Source organism: Paramisgurnus dabryanus, chromosome 8 (genome assembly GCF_030506205.2).
Source record: "Paramisgurnus dabryanus chromosome 8, PD_genome_1.1, whole genome shotgun sequence".
NCBI classification, from domain to species: Eukaryota; Metazoa; Chordata; class Actinopteri; order Cypriniformes; family Cobitidae; genus Paramisgurnus; species Paramisgurnus dabryanus.
This window is the reverse complement of record NC_133344.1, coordinates 37,125,713-37,148,755: the sequence shown is the minus strand read 5'-3', so window position 1 is coordinate 37,148,755 and position 23,043 is coordinate 37,125,713. Positions and strand designations below refer to the sequence as shown.

Genomic DNA, 23,043 nt, shown 5'->3' with positions numbered 1-23,043 from the left:
AAAGTATTTCCTTTGTCTTTATTCTGTCAAACCGTACATTGTGTTACAGGAGCTATTGCTATTGGACAGGTAACTCGCTTCTTTTTCTCAACATGCATGGAAAAACTGAAGTCAGGGTTTTGCATAAATTTTGGTATGTTATTGTATGGTATCCTTCAAAATGCTATGTTTAATTAAAGCTGTTTAACTCTTTTGCCGCCATTGACAAGTTAACTTGTTTAGTAGAATTAACTCGTCAATAAAGAGAAAACGCTTCCCTGCCAATGACAAGTTTTTCTGGCAATCCGTAATACTGTTATTATCCACCAGGTGGTGCAACTTGTAAAACCTGGAAGAAACCGGTAAAAACTGTGTATGTTTTGAGGATCACTTTGAACCTGATCTCTATCAAAGTCAAAAAAATGCAATTATCAAAACAAAAATATATATTGTCTCTATAGGACGTTTATCCTATTTTAATTGGTTTGCTTAACCATGAAAGTTCAGAGAATTCTACTAAATGTAAACTGCCTGTATTAAAAACTAGGGTTTCCAGTCTATGACTAACAGACTGTAAGAGCAATATTAGTCTTTTTACTATGGACAGAAACCTATTACTTTTTATTGTAATATTTATTTCATGTTATTAATGTCTTCAACAGAAAACTTAAATGTTACACGGCTTTTTGAAGGAGAGCCTGTCCATTTAGTCCCCTTAGCCTTTTACTTTCTTGTGGAAAGTGATCTGTTCATGGTGGCAGGGAGATTGGGAGGCCACTCCTTTCTACATGGAGGACCATGCCTGTCGGGACTCAGCCCTTCTGTTATTCATGTCTTGCTTGGTGGTAGTCCTGAAACTGCAACTGTTACAATAGAGGACTGTCCAGACATGGACATCAGTGAAACATTCGAGCTTGTATGTTTGATTTGAGAAAAGTTATTTCTTTGACTAAGATTTTATGTACAATGGGGCACCCTTTTATTGTGTATCCATTATCCTTATTGAGTGACATTAATTTATGGCTTACTTAAGCTTATCAAATCAAGAGGGAGCGAACAAGATTTAGTTTTGTAATACTGTAAATGTATTAGTAGTATATAAAAATCTTGATTTTAGAGCTGCTAAAATCCCAGTAATCTGTAAATGAAATATAGGGTGGTGCTTTTTGGATCCACTATACTGTATAATAGTCATATTCATTACTTTTTGCAAGTGCACATTCAGAGGACAAATTAAAGGAAAAAACAACATAAAGTGTTAGTAAGGTGTTGGGCCACCATGTGCTGCCAGAACAGCTTCAATGCCTCTTGGCATTGATTCTGCAAGTCTCTGAACTCTACTGGAGGAATGAACACCATTCTTAAAGATATTCTCTCATTTGATGTATTGATGATGGTGTTGGAGAGCGCTGTCTAACACATTGGTCAAAAATTTCCCATAGGTGTTCAATTAGGTCATATATGGTGACTGTGAAGACCATAGTATATAATTCAAATGACATTTTCATCAAACCATTCAGTTGACCCCTATGGATGAATTCCCCCTCATTTTAGGTATTGGGTATTTCAGTTTTCCCTTTAATTTGTCCCCCATCTGTAGTATCTGGCATCAAACATCTTTTCTCTGATCTTATCTTCTAATAAGTTTCCCTCTGTCTTGAAGCTTGAATGGTATCCATACAGTATTGTCAGATAAGGATAAACAGCGTGTCCAGGATTTGGCCCTTGCCTGGGACCTCCCTTGCCTAACTGAGAAAAACAGGAGAGGGCTTTTTGAGAAGCTTTTGATCCATGCTGTGAGTGAAAGTCAAAATAATTTTTTATCCTGTGAGTGATGTTTTGGTTATAAATGCACATTGCTAAGTTAAAAAAAAATATCTGACAAAATTAAATTGTTGCACTTTCTTTCTGAAAAATTTATTCTCAAGGTACAAAAAATGATCATTGTAAAATGCGTCACTTATGTACTAAAGTTTTGTTCCTAGAAACATAAAATATTGTGGGTGGTCTGTAATACTGCAAATGCAACGAGTTTTATCAGTCTGCATGAGAACAGTAATATTTCCTCATTCACCAGTGGATTGAAGCATAATAAATGTATTCAAATGTAATTATTGTTTTTCTATCTTAATCTTCAAGCTTTTAGATAAGGAATGTTCCGTTTTCTATCCTCGCTGTCTTATTACTATTAACAGGTAATAGGACGTGTCACAAGGCAAATTAAGCAGCTGAGACGAAGTCTTAAAGAAACCCAAATGTGGACACTGGTGACCCAAAGACCTGAAACAGTGGCCTTGCTTTTTCCGAAATAGTTAATATTAATTACTTTGATCTTGTGATGTTATTTTCCTAGTAAATATTATGGTTAATTTTCATACCTGGTCAGCATATAGAGCTGTCCGTTTTCAATCTTGTTCTTGTTATTTATGTTTTCCTACACACATAGCCCACAATCGACATCACGGCTAACAATCAGTGATATTTGTTTAAAAATTATATGCGATTTTAAGATAGAAAAATGACCAAAGTCTTTTTCATGCTATTTTTTCCAATGCAGGTACTTCTTCGGCTATGACATGAATTTATTTTAAAAATCTACCTGATTTAAAAAATTAGTCATGTTGCTGTCCAACGAGTCTCATTCTAAAATGTATTTTTCTGTAAACTTATCTCAAGGGCTTGACTAATCTTTTATTGAGTGTAAGCTGTTAGTGCCATAGTTGTCCATTTATCCTGATGACTAATAAAGTCAAAAAGGTTTTTAATTCCTTTTTAATCTACTCCATAGCAACAACAACTGAACCGACCAACCTGGTCAAATTCTGGACTAGATGGGAGATTCTACCACCACATACATATTCTACCATATACACTTGCCATACAGGATTTGATCATGTTATTTTATCCTGTATCTCTTATTTTTACATTTTCTTTTTCTCTTTCATATATAGTTTTCTCATTTCTATGTAAAGCACTTTGAGTGACCTCTGTGTATGAAATGTGCTATTCAAATAAACTTGCCTTGCCTTGTGTGAGTGACATTTGCCTTGTAATACAAGATTTTATGTTAAAATGTTTGTTTTAAGCTGTAGTTCTGTTAAAGGACCTGTTTTTAAGCTTGTTAGTTCTGTTAAAGGACCTGTTTTTAAGCTTGTTAGTTGTTCTGTTAAAAGACCTGTTGTAAACTCTCACACTCAAAGAAAACATTCAGGAAGTTATTAATGTATACTGAATATTTTCACACTGTTACTGAGAGTACTTTGCAGTAACCTTTGGCAACAAATGGTCAGTTCATTGAGGAACTCCTGTGAAGCCCTCATATAACCACTGAAAACCAGTAATTTTTTTCCAATTTCCATCTCAGGTTTGGGAAGAAACCTTAAAGGAATAGTGTGCTCATTTTCAATATTAAAATATGTTATTACCTTAACTAAGAATTGTTGATACATCCCTCTATCATCTTAGTGCGTGCACGTAAGCGCTGAGGCGCGCTGCGACACTTCGATAGCATTTAGCTTAGCCCCATTCATTCAATGATACCACTCAGAGATAAAGTTAGAAGTGACCAAACACATCAACGTTTTTCCTATTTAAGACGAGTAGTTATACGAGCAAGTTTGGTGGTACAAAATAAAACGTAGCGCTTTTCTAAGCAGATTTAAAAGAGGAACTATATTGCATGGCGTAATAGGACTTTTGGGAGTACTTCGACTACAAAGGTACTTCGCACAGTAACACCCTCCCTCTCCCATTATGAGAGGGAGAAGGGGAGCGGATTTTTCAGGCGAATTGAAGTACTCGCAAAAGTGCTGTTCCGCCCTACAATATAGTTCCTCTTTTAAATCCCCTTAGAAAAGCGCTACATTTTATTTTGTACCACCAAACTTGTATTTGTATGTATTTGTGTAGAACCCCATACCTCATTTTATAATACCTGACATAGGTTGGTTTGTTCATAAACAATGAGTTATGGTAAAGTAAAACAATGAAAAATGTCATTATAGAACTTTCATAGAACTGTTAACTTTTAACAAACACTTCAAGTCCTTACAACGGCATTCGTAATAAATCATGTTTACATGCTGATTTGACGCAATAAATGTGGGGCCTTAAGTGTTACTGAGAAAACAGTGACAGTTAGGGTCATCTATCAATCTCAGCTTTCACAGAAATGCAGTATACGTATATCTTAAATTTTGTAGTTTAACATGTTCCTTGAAAACAATCTCTACACTTATGTCATTGAAGCAGGAGTTAATTGAACTATATGGCTGTGAAAGTTCTTTTTGTAACGTTCCTTCCCAGTCGGCATTTCAATGTTGATTCAACGTTGAATCAACGTCAGGTACCAACGTTGAATCAACGTTGGATTACCTTTCGGTTTTGCAAAAAATGTCAACGTTGATTTCACGACGTTGTTTCAACGTCACACTTTCAAGTGTAAACGTGTTATTTTTAAAGCAATTATCATATGAATACAACTTGCTGCTTAACTTACAGTACAACCCCATTCATAAAACTAAACACCTAAAGAAGGTAAAGTTTAAATGTGGACAAATAAGATGGCAGGTGCCTACCCTTTCCAAATAAACATGAAAGCAGCTGTTAAAAATATTTTTTAAGGATAAAAACACATTCTTTCAAACAGTTAGGTTTCCAGTTAGTAGTGCAGAAGTGTAATATTCTAAATATAGAATAAAATCATAAAATATGAAAGCAAAATCATGTTTAAAAGTCATTTTTATTCATCTGAATAGAAAAACTTTATTCAAGAAAAACTGCAAATATGAATTTTGTTGTTGATTTAATTGACAGTCTTCTTATGGCCACCATCACCCATCCATTCTGGCTCATGCTGTACTTAATACGATGACAGCATCTAAAGAGAGGAAAAAACACAATATTTAATTTTCAAAAAATGCTGCATTTTAGCCCATGTACAAAAAAAATCTTGTTATTGCACATCAGGACAAGATGCGTTTTCTTTGATAGTTTGACTTGAAACATTGCATAGCCATCTGATGAAGGAAGAAAGCTGTTGTGTTTACGAAGATAACAATGAGGTTCAATTAAGATCATCTACAGTGCATTCAGAAATTATCATACACCTTTCACTTTCAAATGTTATGTTGTTGCATGATACTGTAATTGTTTAGATATTTTCTTCAAAGTAAAAACAGAATTTTAGAAACTTTTGCAAATGTATGAAAAAAGAAAACATATCATATTTGCATTATACATATTCAGACCCTTTGCAACAACATCTGCAATTTAGCTCAGTTGCCTCCAATTTCTCTTGAGGTTGCTGAGATGTTTCTACACCTTAATGCGTCCTGATGAACCTGAAGATTTTTTAAGGAATGTCTGCAACCAAACTGACCAGAAGCACCATTGACTTACATACAGTGTTGGGAACGTTACTTTAAAAAAGTAATTAGTTATAGTTACTAATTACTTTTCAAAAATAGTAACTGAGTTAGTAACTGCGTTACATTATTATAAAAGTAATTAATTACCAGGAAAAGTAATTACTGCGTTACCTAAAAAAAAAATCGAATATTTCAAATAACTTGAATACCCCTTACAAATTAAATATGTTAAATGACTAAAATGAATACTAAAGAGAAATCACAAATTTTTTTGCAGCATGTGACGATTTGAGGTGCTTTATTAGATCAGAATTACTTGCCACAGACGTGGAGAGACTTTTTCTTCATGGGCATAAGTTGCACATTACACAAACATTATTGCCTTTCACCTCAACAATGGAAAAGTAGTGCTTTATACTTCGTGTTTGCGATCGCTACCTTTGAGCTTGTTGTACTTGCCATCACCCTGTCGCCGGTGTTTTCGGAGTGATTGATGCGCGATGACCGGGCTGCCTGTCAGTGCTTTGAGATGGGGCACAGTCAGCAGCAGCACCGCTGCTCGTTGAGAAGAGAAAACGACGCGTATTTTCATGTCAGTCTACAAATGTCTCCAACCACGTCAGAAAAGATAGCTAGATTTGTCCTATAAAGTTGCTAAATCTAGCGACAAAGTGACAAAGTTCCTCAGACTTTTTTACACTGCTCGCTCGCTCAGACTCTTATGCTGCGTTCCAGGCAACCTGTTACCCGTAACTCACGACTTCAAAACCACGACTCACGACTTTGAACTGGGAGTACATCGATCTAGTACGAGTTCACGGGTGGGAAGTCACGGGTTTGACTGCCGTTCCAGAGCACTTTCACCGGTAGAAGGTTGTAAAAACACGAGTTACAGGCTGCCTGGAACGCATAAGGTCGTGAGTCGTGGTTTTGAAGTCGTAACTCACGGGTTTAAAAACCCGCCTGGAACGCACCATTAGTCGGACTGTGCGAGTGGGCGTGCCTGTTTGTGAACTCTGCCTCTGGTTGGCTAACGTTGGAGACTAAGCCAATCACCATCAGCTATGTGGTTCTCCCACCCCCTCTAACACACAGACACACCAATCAGCATCAGTTATGTTTCTCCCAACACACACACACAAGAGAAAATCAGTGTTTGGCTGAGAGAGTGAGCATACGCGGGTGAAAATCACTTCAGTGAGATCAATTTTAGTAACGCGCAGCATTTTAATGTCAGTAACGATAACGGCGTTATAACGGGGGAAACAGTAATTTATTTGATTACTCGTTACTGAAAAAAATAACGCAGTTACTAACGCCAATTACTTATAACGCCGTTATTCCCATCACTGCTTACATAGTAGGATAAAAGAATACTATGGTAGTGAATGGTGCTTCTGATCGATTTGGTTACAAATGAATCCAATACTGAATGCTTAAGTGATATCAACTTTATATTTTCAACACCCCCCAAATGATATGCTTAAAGGGATAGTTCGGCCAAAAACGATATTAAAACCCATGGATATTTCTACAACAACACCGCACGGATTACCTTCAGTAGACCTTTTCTTATCATCCTGGAGCTGTTTGGATTTAATTAGTGAAGGATGGACTCACTTTTTTTGGACTTGAAGGTCGTGGACTATGGGTGGACCCCGTAACATTACATTTAATCGACTGAAAGATCTAAAATATTTTCTAAAATATCCGAAAATGTGTTTGTCTGAAAAACGATGGACATATGCAACTCGGACAGCTTGGGGGTTAGTAAATCATGGGTTTTAATATCGTTTTTGGCCGAACTATCTCTTTAAAGTGACACGCCCAGATTTTGGGAATTTAGCTTATTCACCGTATCCCCCAGAGTTACATAAGTCCATACATACCTTTCTCATCTCCGTGCGTGCTGTAACTCTGTTTGACGCAGCCCCCGCTAGCTTAGCACACAGACTGGAAGTGAATGGCTTCAGCTAGCATACTGCTCCCAATAAGTGACAAAATAACGCAAACATTTTCCTATTTATGTGTTGTGATTTGTATAGTCACACCGTGTACAAATAACAAGGTCATATGTGACACAGCGATCTTTAAACAGTATACATACTGGGAACTATATTCTCAAAAGACAAAGCACTGCTACTTGGGCGGACCGATTTGCACAACTCTGACCGAACTCTCTGCTCCTCACCAGGGGACTTCTCGGGTGCTGCGAGCAAATCACTCCCACAGGCCCAAGTAGCAGTGCTTCGCCTTCTGAGAATATAGTTCCCAGTATGTATACTGTTAAAAGATGGCTGTGTCACATATGACCTTGTTATTTGTACACGTTGTGACTACACAAACCACAACACGTAAATAGGAAAATGTTTGCGTTATTTTGTCACTTATTGGGAGCAGTATGCTAGCTGAAGCTATTTACTTTCAGTCTTTGTGCTAAGCTAGCGGGGACTGCGTCAGACAGAGTTACAGCACGCACGGAGATGAGAAAGGTATGTATGGACTTATCTAACTCCGGGGGATACGTTGAATAAGCTAAATTCCCAAAATCTGGGCGTGTTCCTATAACAAAACAAACACTGACAGGTTGCTTTACGTGTGGGTCAAACAGCCTTTTGTGTAGTCCCTTACCAATGAGATCGAAGATGGACTTCAGAACCTCTGGACTGTCTGTGTAAGACTTTAAACTCGCCCAGACCAGCAAGGCATCTTGTTTGCAGACATCCTGACCTGATCAAAAACTTTTGATTAGGAGATGTTCTAATCCTATTTTTAATATACGTTTTACAAACTTACAACAGGCGATCTGGCAAAGCGACTTATGAAACAGCATCTTCCCAAATCTCCTCTTCAGGCTCATCTTAGCGATCATTGCATTTGATAAAGTTTGAAAAATGAAAAACATATTTCATTAGTATAGAAATATAAATGTAATGTTACAGGAATACATTTTTTTGTCATATCACTATTCATTACCATTTAAGGGGGAATGATTTGGGCATCTGGAAAGACACACAACTTCACATCTCTGTATTTTATTACACGTCTTCAAATTGCATGTTGATCTGCCTACAATTTAAAATGCATAATAAAATAAAAAACAAGTCATAGCCCCTTTTAAAAAGAAAACATAAATTGTGAAATACAAAACACTGCATCTGAATTAATAGGATTAGTAGAATTTGATTTGATTACAAAACAAATATTAAATGCATTGTAAGGTTTTACGGGAGACGCATCACAAAAAAGCGTCGTAAATTAGCTTCTCATATTTTCCTAATGACAATGATAAACCATTCTTGAGAAACAAGTAGCAGGTGTTTTTAAAAAGCCACTCTCACTTCTCACCTGTGAAGTTTCTTGTGTTTGTGTGCACTGTAAATAATTTTCGTTGTTTTCACAGTTTTTTACTGTTTTTCTCGACAGTTTCTTACTGTATAAGTTGTTTACAGTTTGTTACTGTAGATTTGTTGTTTCCACAGTATTTTAATGTATTTTCAACAGTTTTTTACTGCATAAGCTTTGTACAGTAGGCTACTGTAGTTTTCCAATGCATTATGGGAAATATTACTCTGAATACAGTATTACCAACCAACTGCAAAACACAATTACAAACGTCTATTTATATCTTAAATGCTTAATTTTTTGTGAGATATTTGGTTTAATGTCTGTTTTCACATCAGATGCTCGGTGTGTTCCTTTAACATAAATCACGTGCCTTTTCTGAGGCTTTAATGAAATCACCAGCCAATTCAATAGACATACCATCAGTTCTTAATATTGTTGCCTCTGGGTCACAAAATGTATTTTTAAGATTAGTTTAGGCGATAATATATATATGTATAATCTTCAAATAGCAGTCGATTAGTTAAAAAAAGCGCTAATTTTAGAATTTGATTAAACAAATGCGGAGGGTTCAGGCGCGAGTCGGTCACATGATGTGCTCCTCAGTTCTGTCAGTAGGGGGAGTGGGAGAACGCGTGTGTGTCGTCGTATCTGTTCTGCTCATCTAGCGCGTATTTCTTTATTAATATCTGCTGGGTTAATATTAATACGTATATGCTAACATTAATTTTGTGACCACAAAATGACAGAGAGCTATTACACTGTAAGAGATATTGTGTCGTCGTGTTTGTCTTCACTTCATCATTATCTGGTAAGTGCTATATAGAAATATCTGGTATGAGACTTTATTGGCACTAAAGGGTTCTTTCGGCTAAATTTTACTTAATCTCTGTCATAACAGCAAACAACTTCTGCAACTTCACAACGATTGTCTGGGTGTGTGCAAAAGAAAGCATGTTCACTGTGTAAAACCCCGCGCAGGGCATTTTCAAATTAACGGTCAGGGCGAGTCTGAGCTTATCGTGTTCTGTTGACAGAGACTTTGCTGAGGTAAGTAAGAGAAAGAAATTAATGTGTTAAATAAATAACGTTATAAACTTGAATTATGTTGTGCCAGAATACGTTGTTTAATGAATATCTGTGGAATAGGTTTAAAATAATACATTAATGACTGAACATGAACTTGACTGAACATTATGGCAGCTAGAAGTATTGAAAAGACGTATAATAGATTTAACAATGTTTTATCTTCTTTATTAGTGTATGTAAATCTGGGCTACAGTCCACGACAACTTTTCTACGGTAGTTTTACGCCTGCATGCTCGTCCTCTCGTCCATCGCGTGGGGATCATCACTACAGCGGGAATCGCATTGAAGAGATCCTGTGCTTGTTGCGTGGCGGTGTGTTTGTCTGCTCACTTGGATTGAGACCAGCAGTGCTTTTTTAAACAGTGGGTGAGTACTAACTTATTATTGTGTAGTTTCATAAAAGCCTACTCTTTTCAGTCACATAACTTTTGTTCATCTGCTAATAATAGGACTATGATCCATACACAAAGATGTATTGTGGATTTAAATAATATCCGCGAATATTTATGTGAAAATGTATTAGTGTTCTGCTGACATGAGATCTGAAAATGTGTTCTAGGACCTGATATGGATTAATCCAATGATCAACGTTTTCCTTTGTATCCCTGTTTTGTATATGCTGCCATTACATGATGGTCATATGTCCCGGATGATCGGGAGAAGTCACGTGGTTCAATTATTATTATTTTTTTACGTGGTGGTTCAATTATCTGTTAATAAATTTTTTTTTACCATGCATTTAGCATCAGGCAAAGCCTGCAATCAATCTATTAAGACAGAAACAATATCTTACTTATTATTATGTTGTTATTATGACAATATCATGTGATCATCTGAGTTAGAACAAAATCTATTCATTTTCAGGTATTACTGTGCAAGTGCCCTGAATCATTCTGTTGAAATGTTATGTGTTTAAGATTCTTTACGACATCAAGATGTGGTTTGGGAAGGACCTTCATCTAAATCTGAAGACAGGACATACTGGCTCAAAAAGGTACAAGAATTTTTTATACCCAATTTGAAATGTTGAACAATTACTTTACTTTACTGTACTGGACTGGTCAAGCGTTTGGTCAGGAACTGCCTATACACTTGAAAAATGCACAGAACTGGAACAGCACATCAGTTGGGAGCACATTAACAATGACTAAATTTATCTAATAATTATTTTAATATTTATAAGTAAGCAACTACTTGCTGAGTGTATTTAATGAGTGTGTATTAATCTCTTACAGCTCCCATACTTAGTACAGTATATTTTAATCAGTGTGGCAATAACTTGTGTTTTATTTTTATGTTTACACAGGTGTTTCTGATATGGAGAAAAACCCTGCACTGCTCATTTTATTTCTTCATCTTGAGAATACAGCAAGTTTAACTTTTGTCTGGAAAATGTAAGTTTTGAGTTTGGCTAACAATAGAGTTTAGATTTTGATGCAATTTATTACTCAACTCTTTAACTTGTATTCTTAGTTACTCAGTACATTTTATTTTCACAGGATTCAGCAAAGCTAACACCAACAACAATTTTTCATGGCACTTCAAACCCCCTTGATGTGAGGAGCCAGCATCAGAATGGATGGTGTCAATATCCTGAATGAAGAAGTGGAGGTAACAGAGGTACTGTATCTCTTATGGCGCTTTTCCATTGCATAGTACCCCACGGTTTAGTTTAGTTTGGGTCGGGTCAGCTCACCTCACTTTGGCGTGGTTAGCTTTTCCATCGAGTTTAGTATCACTTCGGAGTGGGAGGGATTATAGGCGTGTCGTTATATTTACGCTGCCTACTGCTGTGACATCATACACGTGAGAGCGTTGTTGTACATTCCCATACATTCATTTATTTCTCAGTCTGCCACAAAATTAAAATTGGCCACCACAAATAGATGTTTGCACATCGCGTTTATAACTACCTCTGTCTCACATGACAGTTTCTGTTCAAACACTCAACCCGTGGCGTCAGTCGACGGCGTTCCGCTGAGTCTCATTCAAGTTGCATTTAAGCATATATAATAGGGGTGCATGATTCAGAAAATTTCACGATTCGATTCTGATTTTTAGGCTCAATATTCGATTCAAAATCAATTTTCGGTTCAAAACGATTCTTGATTTAAAAAAAACGATTCACAGTATGTAAATGTAGTTTACTTTTTCCTATGTGATTGATTGTAGTAGACATACAATTTTAAAGAAAAGAAACACAACAAATTAAATGTAGTTTTAATATAACTTTATGTCTATATGCAAAAATAAAAACTGTTATGAAGCAATTAGATGACCCCTTTTATCAAACTCTATTAAATACAATTATATAGTATATTAATGATAGACAGTGCAGGTCTATAGATTATAAATGTGACTGGTGTTATAATGGTTATTATTTCTATTAGATAGAGCAGAAGCAGGAAAAATGCCTATCTTTCTATTTCTCTCTTGCCGATAAAAAAAGCTAAATCCACTCATTATTTCAGATTCAAAAGTCTACTTGCTGTTTAGTGACAGGGGACTTTACATTACAGTTTTGCGTTTTGTAAATCTTGAGCTTTGCTCGTTCAGTGCAATAGATTTTGGAAAATATATGGTTTATTAATAATAATAGAAAAAAATGGGAGACAGAAAATCCAGCGCGTGGTCTTGTCTTTTAAATCAACAAGCCATAGAAACCGCCGTCACGCTGAAGCTTTAGCGCGGTAGCGCTCATGGTCACGGCCATTCTCCGATTGACTCGGGTTTTACACACAATATTAATCAGACTTTGGGACCAGAAGTAATTTAACTATGACTGACCCGGACCCGACTGACCATCTCAAATATAAACCCGGAACCATACTGGCCGTGGGTGCTCCGTGAAGTCCTCTAATGGTATAACTCTGCTCAAGTTCAGAAACATGAATGTCACACGAGCTTGTTCGCGTCGCATCCTAATTCATTGAGAAATAGAAAGCACGTGAACGCATACTGAACTCATCATGTCGCACACAAAATGTCATTATTAAGAGTGTCATCATCACAGAAAAACAAAAAAGATAAAAAATTTGATGCCAGATATACTTGGGCACTTTTTAATATAACTAGGCAGCGCGCCCAAGTAAAGTCAATGTGTGGGAAACACTGTGACAAGAGTGTGCAGGCGTCAGAGTGAATACGACGCAGCAAAGCCATATATAGGAATACTGAAATAAACTCATTTCAGGACAATAGTAACACGGCATTAAAAAAAATGTATGAATCGATTTTTGGAATTCTATGAATCTATTCTGAATCGGCAAAGCTTTAATCGCGATTCAAATGTGAATCGATTTTTTTGCACACCCCTAATATATAATGCGGACGTGCACGTCGCGAATGTGCCGCCACAAACTGCAAGTCTGGAAAAAACTGTTATGGTGTCCCGGATTCTCAACCTGCGGATGTTTTTCATCGCTAAAAGGGTGTTTGGAAACTTATAGCAGAACACAGATAACAACATGTTTGCTTGACACAGCGCAAGCTAGCAGTAAGCTAAAGCTAATATTTACATTATAGGGATGACGTGACGATTCTCTCAAAATATGAAAATGTGAATGTGAAAATATTTAATAGTCTACCTGTGGTCTATTAAATATTATTTATTCAAAATGTAATTCTACTTCGCAGTGGTGGCTGGTGACTTCTCTCGTAAGGGGTGCAAATTCAAAATATGTGTTCAGAGTGTAATGTGTGTTGCTCATCATGTCAAAGTATGTGTTCGTTGCGTCATGTTAACCATGTGCATCTTGCCTTATGTCAAAATACGTGCCTGCTGTAAAAGTGTCAGAAGGGTTTATGATTTTATGACACTCACGTTCACAAAATACTCGCAAGACACTAACTTAACACTAAACTCTGATTACACATGAGATTAAGCGAGATCTGGCAAACGTGAGTGCCTCTTTTATAATAAAACCCTTTGAAGCATCTTGACATGATGCGTGATGCACATAAGTTTACATGACGCGCTAAATACATGTTGTGACAAGCTTTGCATTGTGCGCCCTCGAAAAAGAAGTCACCAACCAGCACTGCGACTGGGTTATTTAAGCTTTCAATAATATGTAATGTTATTATAACATTATCCGTAATATTTTCTCTGTTCTCTCAAGGTGGATCTCGAGACTTGGCCATGTTCTAGATTATAACTGGTGAGCTCAAAGTACATTATTGCTAAAAACAAGCATTTTAGATGATTAGTTAATTTTTGGACTTATTATTTATTTGTTTTTATCATTTGTTACAGGATTATCACAAGTGCTGTCGCCCCTGCTGTATATGATGCCCCCACCACCTACACCAGCTGTAGAAAATGTCGGTCCTGGAGTGCCGTTGTCCTGCAGAGTATTGCTCCAGCTCTAAACAAACACACCTGAACAATTAGATCTAAAGAGTCACCTGAAAACTACAGGTAGGCAAGGTTTTATCAGGGTTGGAAATAAAATCTGCAGGATTTTGGCACTCCAGAACCGATGTTGCCTACCCCTGACCTACACCTTCATCCTGCCACCACCACTCATACTACCTACAAAAAAAACTGTATTGTAATTATGCTTTTCACTGTATTGTATGATGTGGTTTTCTCATTTAGGATAACTACACTATGGCAACCATTTGATACATTGATTGCTGACTGATTTTGTTAATTTTTATTTAACCTTTTGTATAAAATCTAATCATTTTTTGGTTATTTTTGTTAATATTGTTACAAATATACAGTTAAAACTGCACAATAAATTTTCTGCTTTTAAAGATATAGTTGTTGTCTTTATATTTAACACCAACCGATAAAATAACAGTATTTAATTTAATCGTAAAAAACACAGTAGTATATATTTTACACTGTAAAATAAATAACAGTAAAATTGAAAAATACAGTAGTATATATTTTATACTGTAAAATAAATAACAGTAAAATTGAAAAATACAGTAGTATATATTTTATACTGTAAAATAAATAACAGTAAAATTTCCAGTATAACAGTAAAATGCTGTATGTTTGATCTTAGAAAAAACAGTATAATACTGTACTTCATTTTGCAGTATGCTTTAAACTACTGTCATTCTTTCTACAGTAATTTTACTGTTGTTTGAAATACAGGAACTACTGGATAATTGTTGCCAGTAAGTTACTGTTAATTTGACAATAAACTTTTTACAGTGTGTCGTTCTGTTTCTGACCTGACAACCCTTGCTGTCTGTTTCTTGTTCAATCCTGACAAAATATAAAAAATTAGTGCAATATTGGAAGAGAATTCTATAATGACCTTTATCCGAATGTAATGCATACACTTGCATACTGTAAGTAAATATTGTAGAATAGCAGGGTTAACACAACATTACCTGATCCAGATGTAGTGGCTGGTTGATGCATTAAAATCTCAGCATTGACAAGATCATCATCACTTTTCTAATTTGAAGGGCTCTGATAACGAAGACATTACAAAAGAGTTATAAAAATATACTGAAAATAAGAGCACATTTGTCTAGATAACCAATATTTTCTATTTCCATTAAAACTTGCCAAACTATTCAACAAGAGAAGTAAGCAAAATTACACCATTACAATTTATTTCAATTCGAATAGAACATGCCAACTTACACGACATGACATTTTTGTACAAAGGAGTTAACTTAAGTGTTTCATGCCGCTTAAAATCATGGATACTGCGCGAATGACCGCAGCATAAACGTAACATGTGATTGACTGATTGCCATGGAAACATGAAGGTCACGTCGACTATCTTGTCCCTTTTAATTTTATAACTGCATTTATACACATTACCCCGTCGTGAAAACCTCAGCATGATTAATATTGGATTCGACGCCCATGTTATAACGTCATCAGTAAGTTTAGATTAATGTCAATTACACGAACTGCTAAACGTATCCGTTATTGCGAATTCGTGAGCCATAAAACACCAACATCTCATCTAAGTTTTAAGACTTAATCAGTAATATGAATTTGAGAAATAGAGCAGCTTAACTGACCGCACCGCACTCAAGCTGCTGCTTCTCCTTAACTTACCAAAGGCTGATAGGTGTTTGTGGCGCCTGTAAGACCTCTCGGATATACACTGACTGAACTACGATATCAACACTTTTTCACCAAAATTGTCCAAAAAAGCCCTTACATTTATAACTAGTTGCTTTTCTGAAGCAAAAACAACCAAGTGGTTAAGTTGATAACAACACACATCATATTTATTTATTAATATTCATAATAACGAAGTCCAATTTCGGCGGTAACATCCCGTGAACTAGCAAATTAAATACTATGACGGATACATTCGCAACTAACAGAAAAAACCGAATTGGCATCGTGCTTTTTTGTTATACAACTTTTAATATGTGAATAAAATAACGTTATGCGTTTAAAACATTGACTTATTGACTTTATATTTCCTTACCTCTTCTTTCTCCGAAGCATTTTCTTGTGTGATACGCAAGATCTCGCAGACAGCCGTTAAAACAGTCCAGTCTCGTGTAATCTCGCGAGATTACATCGCTACCTGTATATTCAATTATTTGTTACATCTTTAAATATCTTCATCAATTTCATAAAATGAGTTTTTAATTCTTTTTTCTAAATGATTCACAAATTATAAAACATTATTTTATTGTCTCTTTGCAACCGTTTACTTCACTGTTGTTTCAACATTGTTTCAACGTTGAATCAATGTTGAACAAACAACTGACGTTATTTCAACCAAATTTCAATGTGATTTTTAAGCATTTTATTAACCTTTTTCAACCGTTTACCATTCATCGTTGTTTCAACGTTGAACAAACAACTGACCTAATTTCAACCAAATTTCAACATTGAAGGTCGGTCATATGCCGCTGGGTTGTGTTACATTCAGATGTATTATAACCGGGGACACAGTGTTAGAGTGTATTTTGAACTATATATCATATCATAACGTATCATACAATGATAATATAAGGAGATCAAAGCTGTATATTGTATTTTTATTGATTTTGATTATATTTGTTTTATTTCTTCATTCAGTTGATCCAATTCCTGGTACATCAGTGGCACATGAAGAAACTGGTGCTGTTGACCTATCTAGTGATGCGAACACATCAACTGATGTGGAGTCATCAGTCACAGACGAATCATGTGATGAATCCTTTTCAAGTTCAAGTTCACTCATCAGAGAAGAAAAACAAAGAAAAGCAAGAAGAAAGCAGAGAGCAGGAAACACAAGGAGAACAAGAAGAAGGGAAAAAAAAGATAAACATGACAAGATAAAACGAGGTAAACGCAGTTGTCATTTTATTGATTGTTGTTTTATCTCTTACGAAAAAGAAGTTTATTCAAGTTTTAGCAGTGGCGGCTGGTGACTTCTCTTCTGAGGGCCACGAATTCAAAATCTGTTCGGAGTGTTTTGTGTGTGGCTTGTCATGTCAAAATATGTAGATGTTGTGTCATGTGAACTTATGTGCAAACACATATTTTGAAATGACGAGCCACACACGACGGGCTAAATATATGTTGTTACGAGCTTCGCATCGTGTGCCCTCAAAAAAGTTATCGCTGCCACTGAGTATTAATATAGTTCTTTTAAACTTAGAAAACTTCAAATTAGACAGTTAAATTTCAGTCTACTTTTCGTAGACTGTTTTAATGATATTTAAGTATACTTGACTTATACTGACAGAAAAAATATGTATATTTGGCTTATATTTTACACAAAAATCTTTTCTTTTTTTTAATGGCTATAGACGGTTTCAGCAGTAACAAGCGGCGCTTGTGGTCCACACGTAACTTCCGGTAAACTCCGCTAAGAATAAATAACAACAAAGTACTTTAAATTATGTTTATTTATGTAATAAGCAAAATTCCATTTACTTAATGATGCTTTATCACTTAATCATTAATCAATTACAGCAGGGATGTCCAATCCTGCATAAGCATAGCCGTGACATTAAGACTGCGTCTTAAGAATGATTCTAACTAACTAGCTATTAGTTAGGGCTAATCAGTCTTATTGTTTGGATTTAAATTAGACCAATCTACCTTTCTATGTAACATACTTAAAACAGTTATGATCAGTCTTGAAGAAAAGAATTCATGACTAACTTTAAAGACTAGTCTTAAAGTTTTATGCAACCGGCCACAGATCCAGCTAATCAAGGTCTTACTAGGCAGACTAGATGCTTTGAGGCAGGTGTGTTGAGGGAAGTTTTAGCTAAACTCTGCAGGACACCTGCCCTCCAGGACCGACTTTGGACACCCCTGAATTACAGCAATTGTAAATAGTTGAACCTTAGCAATATGTGGACACACCAAACAAGCAAATTCAAACACACACATGCTCATACACGTTTTTACATTGTACTTACATTAAAAAAATACCTGCATGTACATTTGTAATATATCTGTAATTATACTGTTGACTACTGACTCTGTTCACCAGAAATGTTTTACAATGCAACATAAACACAAAATTAATTTTTACAAGACAATTAATTGTTTTGTCGTAATTACGTAGTAGTTAAAATGTAACCAATATTATTAGTAATTTATCATTCTTCTCAGGGAAGAGTAAAAGAAAACCCTTAGTCTTTAATCTAGTTGGAACAATATTAAGAAAAATATCCTTATCAGTTATTTGAAGGCGGGTTTAATGTTGTTGACTACTCTTTTCAACATTTTAAAAATCACTTGGCTTTTTAATACAACAAAAGAAACATGTGGCCCCATATAATTTAAAATAAATTGATTTGGGAAGAGGTATCTCTGTCAGTGAGTTAATTAATTTGTTTGTGTTGTCTGTTTTTCAGCCAACAATGTTCGTGATGTCATAAGGCGTTATAAAAGGCTTTTGAAGCTGACAAAATGTGGAGCAACCATGACAAAAGCATTCCAAAAAGAAGGTGTGTCTCGGAATGCAGTTGCCCAGCTCGTTCCCATTGCAGAACTGTATTTTGCTGACAGAGCACAATTTAACAGTATCACCTTCACTCCAGGAAAACTAGCGGAGTTTGCACAAAAGTGCAAAGAACACATTATAGGAGATGTTCTAAGAAAGGTCCTATCAATGAAAGCGAAAGGTTCACTTTTGCCTTTTTGTCTAAATAAGTGATCTGTTAAAAAGCTTCTTAGCTATGTTCGCTGTTCACTATGAGTATGTTTAAAAAGTAGATATCATTGTCAGAGCCGATGGTGTAGTGGACGGTATCAATAAAGGCAAAAATGGCCCAAAAATATAACTTAAAAAAAAAAAAAAAAAAAAAAAAGTACATATCATTAACAGTTAGTATTAATAACATTGTTTGAACTGAAGGGAACATATTCTTTCAAACCCTTTTTGTCATTCTAGGCAGACTTTTGTTTCGATGTTTGATCCTCTCTCTAACCTGTTTTTTCATGAGTCCACATGAGTATTCTCATATCTTTTGATTTACAAATGTACACATCACCATTTCATTGGATGTTATCCTTTTTGACAAGGTCATTAAAAGGAGTTGATTGGACAAACAAATGAGTCTGCATATTTTCCTCGTTCAGCATCTATGTACTTGTTCTGTTTTGCTGTTATTTTGTTGTCTTATAACAGATATTTAGTTGTGATGATGTTTACTGTCTATTGACAGTCTGCTGAAAATCCGCTGACTAGTAGCCATGTTGTCTGATGTAAGAGTCATTCAACAGCATCCCTAAGATTTTCACTTCATTTTGATGGGCCTAATGTGGCAACAGATGAAAAGATGAATTTACCTCAAAGTAAATGACTCTCTACTGAAAGGTAATTTATATGTTACAAACAGTAAGTAACGCATTTCTAAAAATACTTGCGAAAGATGGAGTTTTAGTAGCCTGATATGCCTAAAGTTAATTTGAAATAATGTTGAATTGCTACTTAAAGTCAACTGAATGCTTACTGAAAGTCTGTTGATACATTGGTTAGTATACCTAAAGTTAATTTAAAATATGATGAGTTGCTACTTACAGTCAACTGAATGCTTACTGAAAGTCTGTTGATACATTGGTTAGTATACCTAAAGTTAATTTAAAATATGATGAGATGCTACTTACAGTCAACTGAATGCTTACTGAAGGTCTGTTGATACATTGGTTAGTATGCCTAAAGTTAATTTAAAATATGATGAGTTGCTACGTATAGTCAACTGAATGCTTACTGAAAGTCTGTTGATACATTGGTTTGTATGCCTAAAGTTAATTTAAAATATGATGAGTTGCTACTGAAGGATCCTACCTTAGATCCTCACGTGCAGAATGTTTTTATTATTGTGTTTTTTTATCTTTAATCATTTATTTACATAATCATCATAATCATTTTATAATCATTAGTTTTTATACATTTAATTATTGTATTTGATTATTTAATATTATTTTATCATTATCAATTTCATTATTATCATTTTTATTACTACATTATTGTTTATTAATTCATTTATTCATTATTGTTTTTATTCATTATTAAAGCGTAACTAAACCCCTGGTCAGTGCCTGACTCCACCCACTGCAATATTTGAAAAATGCAAGAAAATTGGGCAGATCCCAACGGAGATAGAGGGGACGAACTAAGTGTGTGGTGAGATCGTAACAAGGGCGTGGTGATCTTAACCCTGCTTACGTCACGAGTCATTTCTTGGACCCAACATCCAATAGGAAAATTCAACTGCATTAGCCACCGTTCAACCTCAAGATGGTTGAACCAAGATGGCGCCAGCATGTACGGCACGCCGTCAGTGTTCGGGACAACTGATTGTTTTATCTATTATTTTAATGTTTGTCGCGTGTGTTACGACTCAACTCCATGCGCTTCGCTTGACTTATAGCCGTCAGACGTTATTGGATATAAAATCAGCGCTAAAAGTCACTCTTGATTTTGGGCTGAGTGGCTTACATGGAAAGCACCATCCTGCCTCACTGATCTGTCCTCCCTACCTGTGCCGGCTACCTTGTCCCCTGCCTCGGAGAAGACGAAAGAGGAGGCGGGGGAAACGTGGCGGTGTGCTGATTGCAGCGAGGATGTGCCGTGGGCTATCTGAGGCAGCAAACAGCCGACGCGTTCTTGTGGATTTGTGGCCGGTCCCCCGCGGGTCGGGTTTTTGGGATCCTGCCGAGCTGGCGAGGTGTGGTGCGGACTTTTCGGTTCGAGATACGGATGCAGAACGGCGGTTTTGTCGGCCTCCTCGCCCGCTTAGACGGGGTGTGAATCTGGCGAATCTTCGCTGCCTAAACCGCGGAATACGGGGAACGCCAAAGGAGGATCGCCCAACGACTAAAAGACTCACCCTGATTAATGTAAGGTCTCTTTCCAACAAAACTTTTATACTGCATGATTTCTTCAAGACAAACAATTTGGATTTAATGTTTTTAACCGAAACCTGGGTGTGCAATGGAGATTTGACCCCTTTTGTTGAAACTGTGCCACTGAATTGTACTTTCTTAAGCAAGCCGAGGACGACGGGACGTGGTGGAGGGTTGGCAGTTATTTTTAAAAACTCTATAAATTGCAAATCTCTTCAGGCGGAGCTGTACTCTTCATTTGAATTACAACTGTTGCAAATTAAGGTGCAGACTGGTTCTTTAGTATGTGCACTGATTTACCGACCCCCTAAATTGAATAAGGACTTTCTAAATCAGTTTGCTGAGTTTATGAGTGGACTTCGATGCAAGTATGATCGCTTTTTGATCCTGGGAGATTTCAATGTACATGTATGCTGTCCATCAGACCCTTTGGTGAAGGACTTTCTAAATCTTATTGAGTCTTTTGAGTTACTTCAACATGTTAAAGGGTCTACTCATGTTCGTGGTCACACACTTGACCTCTTACTGTCATATAATTTGTGTAATCTCAGTGTCACTCTGGATGATGTAGCATTTTCAGACCACAAATCTGCTACCTTTGATCTATTATTAGATTTTGACGAAAAAAAATGGACTGCCTCTTCCAGGCTTGTAAGGAACATTAATTCTACAACCATTGACTCTTTTAAAAACCTGTTTATCAGAGCGCCTTACACAACCACTTTAGAGAACCCTCCTTCTCACTGGGACGCTGAGACCTTACTAAATGTTCTCAACTCCACATGCTCCAACATTCTTGACTGTGTTGCTCCTTTCAGATCTTCTATAGTCAAACACAAACCACAACCATGGTTTAACGAAACAACGTGGGCACTTAGGAGGTCCTGCAGAAAGGCAGAGAGAAGGTGGAAAAAGGATGGACTCCAGGTGTCACTTGAAATTTTTAAACAATCACTTTGCACCTATCAATCTCAAGTTAAACAGGAAAAAATCAACTTTTTGTCTGATGCCATCGCCTGTAACCAGCACAAACCAAAGACTCTTTTTAACACCATAAAGTCTGTGTTAAACCCACCTATGTCTGCTAATATGGACGAGTCTCCTGAACAATGTGAACAATTTTTACATTTCTTCTGTGACAAAATTTCTATGATTAGATCTGAAATTATCAATCAGAGTCTAGTTTTGCCTGATATCTGTGTGTATTCTTCTACTTTTACCCAATTGAAATCTCTATCTCTTATCTCATTATCTGAAATTGTAGGTCAGGTGAAACTCTCTAGCTACCCTGGTGATGTGATTCCGTCTTGGCTTTTTACAGAAGCTTTTGACATTATCGGCCCAAGTGTTCTCTCTGTTATTAACACTAGTCTGATTACTGGTTTGGTACCTGATTCCCTGAAACATGCTATGGTTCAACCACTACTCAAAAAAACAAATTTAGATTCAGCGATTTTGTCAAATTTTCGTCCAATTTCCAAGCTTCCTTTCTTAGCTAAGATCCTTGAAAAATCAGTTTTTATACAACTTCAGAGTTTTTTGAAGCAAAATGTGTCCCTAGAAGTATTTCAATCAGGATTTAAAGCTAACCATAGTACAGAGTCCGCACTTCTTCGCGTTCTTAATGATATTTTGTTATTCAATGACTCTGGTCACTCAGTTGTCCTTCTGCTTTTAGATTTAACGGCAGCCTTTGACACCATTGACCATGCGATTTTAATCTCACGCCTTGAAAACATGATAGGCATCCGTGGTACTGCTCTAAAATGGTTTAGATCATTTTTAACGAATAGAAAATTCTCTGTTAATTTAGGTAAGTCTTTTTCTTCTGCTGCTGCCTTGACCTATGGAGTACCACAAGGCTCCATTCTTGCACCAATGCTTTTTAGTCTCTATATTTTACCTTTAGGTTCTATTTTTCGGAAACACGGGATTTCCTTTCATTTCTTTGCTGATGACACTCAA

At 36.2% G+C, this 23,043-nt stretch overlaps 1 long non-coding RNA gene across 2 annotated transcripts; it reads left to right on the top strand.

Moving 5' to 3' along the window:
• The first annotated feature begins 8,734 nt into the window (after positions 1 to 8,734).
• Positions 8,735 to 14,535, top strand: LOC135771463 (uncharacterized). Of its 2 annotated transcripts, none has more exons than XR_010542916.1 (8): positions 8,735 to 9,504; positions 9,595 to 9,743; positions 9,954 to 10,144; positions 10,700 to 10,776; positions 11,089 to 11,176; positions 11,282 to 11,402; positions 13,904 to 13,942; positions 14,038 to 14,535. It is a non-coding gene; the product is annotated as an uncharacterized lncRNA (long non-coding RNA). The 2 variants fall into 2 exon arrangements; XR_010542915.1 differs by having other exon boundaries at positions 9,954 to 10,148.
• Positions 14,536 to 23,043: the final 8,508 nt, after the last annotated feature.